At 39.7% G+C, this 6,018-nt stretch overlaps 1 non-coding gene across 1 annotated transcript; it reads right to left on the bottom strand.

Moving 5' to 3' along the window:
* Window positions 1–847: 847 nt before the first annotated feature.
* Window positions 848–1,040, bottom strand: LOC134806174 (U2 spliceosomal RNA). Its single transcript, XR_010146471.1, has one exon. It is a non-coding gene; the product is annotated as a U2 spliceosomal RNA (small nuclear RNA).
* Window positions 1,041–6,018: the final 4,978 nt, after the last annotated feature.

Raw genomic sequence — 6,018 nt, 5'->3', positions numbered from 1 at the left:
ATGTTTACATATTACCTGAATAGCTGTTATTTTATTTTAATCGAGGTGGGAGATTAATATTATAAGGAATGTTTGTATTTGAAATGACTAAAACCGCCTAAATGGAACATTCCGTTTTTGACAGACTTTAGCTGATCAATGTAGTGTAAGCAATCAAACACAATTAACCTAGTTGTCATTTTTTTGCCATATTAGGGTTGGTAAAAGACTCGACTCTATTCATTAAGTCGAAACTTATCTTATCGAGACTCGAGTCTTTTGTAAAGACTTGAGTCCTTTAAAGAAAACTCTGAAATTATGTACCATCGTCCACACTGTTAACTGACAGTTCATATACAGAGTAGCGTAAAAACGATTCAAGTTGTTCAAAAGAATCGAGTTCCTACCAACACTATTACCTTATACATATTCATTATTAGAATATTAATAAATAATTAACTTATGATATAAAAAATAAAAACTGTAAAATATCTTAGTTCGATGTTCGATAACAGGCCTATGACTCCTGCCGCAGATTATTTATAATAAGTTTCGAATAACATAACGTAAGTAAAACTCACAATTGATTGTTGTATTTTAGGACAAGGTTTTGCGACACTTTATAAATATGATTTGTTGTCATTGATCTCACCAAGTAGGTACTAAATGTATTTTCATTGTGAATAAAAGTAATATTTTCATTCATAGAAGTATTTTTTTTTTTCTAGAACAGAAATAAGTGAAATTAGAAAAGGAGTTCCGCTTGTAGTTTATTATGCAACACGGCCCAGCACTTCGCTTTGTCAATGAAATGACTGCCAGTAATATTAAATCAATCATACCAAGAATACCTACATTTTAAAATTGTATTATGTGGGCCGTTCCCGGCGGCACTGCAATGCCGGGCCGACCCGTGACGGGAGTGGAGCGAGCCCCGAACATCCCGTCGGTTTACAAAAATCAGTTTAATATACTGGTCCCTCAGTGAGGGAACTTTCAGATATTAAGCTGAAAAGAACAGATACTACACTTTGATCTTAGCCAAAAGGCCGAGAAGCGATAACACTCAAAAGTTAACAGAGAGACGCCATTGATTCAGGAAAAATCTTAACACCGCGATGTAGCCTTACTATGGCGCCGGTACAGCGACATCTAGCGAGGAATTGGGAAACTCAACACCCCACCATAAAACATCTATGGGGGCACTCGGGGGTTTCAACACCCATTACGCGTTCCCAGAAGTCTAGTATGAAATGAAAATAGAAATGTAGCCCAGATTGACTATTTTTGACTATTCGTAGTCTCAACGAACAACGATGAACTAAAATGTCTTATGAGCGAACGCATTGAGAATTAAAATGTTCTTAGCAATGAGCATAATCGTATGGGGATGGGGGAACAGCCAACGTCAACAACACTGCATTGATATAGGAATATGAGGGATAGAATTTAACCTTTTGAACGCCAAACGGCGCATCCATTTGCCGTGCCACTGACGCCACAGAGGTAAAATTTAGTTTTGTGAATAAATAATGCCAACCTAAAAGTAAGGTGTTATTGAGTAAATTTTCATCAAAAAACGATCGACGTCAAATGCCGTCTTTGGCGTCGTTGTCACGATTTTGCGTTGACGTCAAAACTGCAAACAAGCAAGCAAGGTTAAAACTACATTAACCTTTTCGTCGCCACGACAATGAAGTAGGTAATAAATTGTCATCAATCTAATGTCAAAAATTGCACGTAAACCCGTACAGATGTAGTGCATAATTATTTTCCATTGTATTTTCTCGGAAACGTACGAACGTGTCTTGCTATTTCAGTCAGTCTCGGTACAAAAAGTACTGAGGTTGACTGAAGTAGCATGACAACTACGAACGTTTCCGAGAAAACTACATCTGTATAACATATCAAGTCGTGGTGTGTGGAGCAGGAAATGTACTGACTTTATATCAAGTCAATGGCGGCGAAAAGGTTAAATACACTAAAACAAAATACGGAAACACAGTTATCTTATTTAACACTTTATTAACGTAAATTCGATCCACGAAAATATACAATCAGCAATGTACAATACAACTAAACCCCTATGACAGGTTTACGAGGGCCTCCGTCTATTGGCTACGCAACAAAACGATAAAAAACTAGTGTCCGACCGAAGGTTCGGTTTCGGTTTCGGCCAGTTTCGGCCAAAAAATCATGTCTCGGCTGTAGTTTCGGTTTCGGCCAAAAAACGGCCGAACCTTTCGGCCGGGCCGAAACTTACGAAATGGTACTTCGTACTATGAAACTAAACTATGTGACAAAGACCAAAAGTTGGGGAATAAATAGGACAACAATATTAATATGTACCTACATATACTGATTCATGTATATTAGGTACAGTAATTAACTGGTTTATTATCAAAACACAATTCCACTAATGAGGGCGCCACTAGACGCAGTCTTAAGAGGCTGTTAATACCTATAACGCGCACACTGTCTAATTGTATCGGAGTAAATGAGATAGCACTGTCGCATGTTACTGGGCCTGGGCAAAGGAATAATAAGAAAACTCATCATCTTCCTCGCGTAATCCCGGAATTTTTGCCACGGCTCATGGGAGCCTGGGGTCCAATTGACAACTAATCCCAAGAATTGGCGTAGGCACTAGTTTTGACGAAAGCGACTGCCATCAGACTGACCTTCGAACCCAGAGAGTAAACTAGGCCTTATCGGGACTAGTCCGGCTTCCTCACGATGTTTTTCCTTCACCGAAAAGCAAATAGTAAATATCAAATGATATTTCGTATACCTATAAGTTCCGAAAAACTCATTGGTACGAGCCGGGGTTTATACCTGCGACCTTCGGGTTGAAAGTCGCACGCTCTTACCGCTAGGCCACCAGCGCTCAAGGAAATATCTCGCTTTTTAATACAATGGATATTGGTTGGAGTTTGTGCTCAACTACTTATCCTGAAGCCTGAAGCACGGCTTTGACTTCGCATGAAAGTTCGCCTCATTGGGGCACTTCGGAATTTTAGGCCCAGGTGAAGATCGGTACCCGGCCTTGCGATATTTTAACAAAAAATTTCGCGCGCGCTGCGCTCGCGTTTTTGGTTGACCCTGTATCTACATGTTAGCTTGACTGGTGAATGAATAGAGTTAGACTAAGAAAATTCTGCAATGATTTTGATAGCATACGCAGTGCAACAAATAATAATTTCATAGAAGTTTTGACGTTTAAAATAACACTTGCACTGCGTGTGTTATCAAAATCGTTGCAAAATTACCTTGGTCCAACTCTAGTAATTTACTTAAAAAACTGCTTAAGTAACATCAATTTCAAGGACATTGGGTTTTGACAGCTACATAATATGTGTGTAAAAGCGGTTTTATGACATTTTTTAAACGATTTTAACAAGTCTACAAAAGGTTCGGTTTCGGTTTCGGCCGAAACTAGAGCCAAAGCCGAACATTCGGTTTCGGTTTCGGCAAAAAAACATGTTTCGGTCGGACACTATAAAAAACTACCTGTTTGCTTAAATTGAAGCATTTCGGCGAGAATTGCGACCTGTAGACAACATCCGAACACACGAAAGCATTTTTGCCCAAGCCCGAAACGGAGCACTTCGCTAACGCTTCGGTCAATTAATGGAATACTGTTCACATAATAGATGGTAGGATCCTATAGATGTGCTATACGCGTGCATCCGAGAGGGACAGAACATACGCAATGCGACACGATGATTGGTCGAGTTTATTTGTTGCCCACCATACCCATAACCAACCATAACCCATACTAAACTTACGGTGGGGAATAAAAAAAATGTGAGACTGTGACAAGGACAAACAATAATAGCGCTTTCGCTGCTACTACTGAAAGATACATAAGACTATCCCGTTCGGTCATTTCCCCTCACCCCTCATGACTGATCCAGTTATACTGATCCATGGTTCATATTAGATTTGCAATTTTGAACGGTCAGCCCGGACTAGGGTTAAAAAGAGATTGAACACCACTGTTACCTATCGTGTAACTAGAATTCGTTACATAGCCTAATCTTTTAGGTTACGTAGCCAATGGATGAGACCTAGTTAAAACACCCATACCCTAGCAAGTGGGACACAGCGACACTCGGGAATGATCCATACTACTGAATTAAACCCATTAGCGCCTACACCACAGAAAAAATAATAGTACTACCGTACAGAAAGGACACTTCCTACAAACCCGAAGTTTGACAGCGGTTCAGGGTCGAATCATGCTATCCCTTTCTAATATATGGCACTATCCCGTTCGGCTATTTAGGGTTGTCAACATTCAAGTGATTATCTTATCTGTGGTCGTGCATTCAAAAGGAAGTCAAGTGGTGCCAACCCTAATAATTGCTCGGAGCAATGCTGAGCCGAACGGAGCCGAGTTCGACCGAAGTCAGGAGTGTCTCCCCACTGCCTACACCCACTTTTTGAAACCCACCATTTTTTTAATGCTGTTTAGGTAGAGTTACAGTAGAAAATCGAATCTAACACCGTAACCTAGTTGTACCCAAGTGGGTACAATGGGCGCTAATGGGTTAAGACGACATTTATTATAGTACAAATGTAACTTAGAACCTTTTGGTGCAGAGATCAAAACGCGAGATTGAGAAATAACAAGCACATTATTACAAAAGATTAGGCGAATCACACACTGCGCGTCGTCTTAAGATTTCGATCAGTGTGTAAGTCGCCTTAGAGCGGCATAATTATAATATCTGAAAGATATTTCGTCGCTATACTTACTCAACCTCATATCTGCAACAACCATTTGATGGAAATGTCGCTTTTCTTTCATTCGGAATACGGGTGTTTTTGTCATCAAATGAGTGTTGCAGATACGAGGTTGAGTAAGTATAGCGGCGATTTGTTTCATATGCGACAAATTTGAAGTCTTCAAATTCAATTGTATTCTATTAGTGTTAGACCAAGATCAGTCTGCAACGATTTTGATAGCACACGCAGTGCATGTGTTATTTATACGTCATAATTTCATAGAAGTTTTAAAATAACACTTGCACTGAGTGTGCTATCACAATCGTTGCAGACATCTTGGTCTAGCTCTACCAGCCTTGACAATAATTTAGGATTTCCATTTTTGATTTAGTAAAGTATCTGTTATTTCTCTACCCATGCTCGTGGCAGCGGTGATTGTTTTACTTATAAAGAACCTTACATAAACACGCATATTCTTTTCGTACCCCCTATTAGCTAGTTTAGAAAAATGAGTCCTATCAGCATACATCTAAGGTTGCTTTTAAAACCTTTACATTTTAACCGCCGTAGTCTGATTTATAAGACACAAAATCGAGCTCATTTCGCCGCGGTCTGATAAATAAGACAAAACGTCGTGTAACTCCGTACCGCCGGCGACACGAGCACGCTCGATGAAAAATTCTATGGCGGTTAAAGGGTTTAATTAGATAATAGGAGGTTCAAAGAAACTGCGAGAAATATTATTGGTGATTCGAGATCCAGTCTTGGTGCTCTGATAGCACAAGAATTACAAGATGGAGTCACCAATCGCTTATATAGTCATATCACCGGGTATTGGACTTAAAATATTAAACGGGTCACACATAGATTATTTTTTTAAGTAGAGGAAAGCTCTATATGCAATCTGAATGGGGTTGGCCGGTCGAAGGATTTAGCAGATGGCGCCAGCATAGCTTGCCTATCCCTAGAATTGTGTCAACTTGTTTTTTTTTAATGGAATTTTATGCCATGGATGCCAGCCCTTTAAGCCAAATCTCATAGAAAAAGGGGCAAGCTATGATGGCGCCATCTATGCAAACCTTATGACAGTTGCCAACCCCATAAGAAATGTTCGGTAGAGTAAGAAATATGTCTTAAATGTTATTATTGGACGGTAATAGACACTTGTTTCAATGGTCTTTGTAGCTTCCTTGATAAAAGCAATGTAGCCGTTAACGCAGGCATAGCATAGGATCTTAACACATTTACTGCCAGGGGCCTGCTAGGCGGGTTATCTGTTCGTAGGCGTTTTGTCATAGAAAAGGAAAC

This window comes from Cydia splendana, chromosome 2 (assembly GCF_910591565.1).
Source record: "Cydia splendana chromosome 2, ilCydSple1.2, whole genome shotgun sequence".
Lineage (NCBI taxonomy): Eukaryota > Metazoa > Arthropoda > Insecta > Lepidoptera > Tortricidae > Cydia > Cydia splendana.
This window is presented reverse-complemented; position numbering and strand designations above follow the sequence as displayed.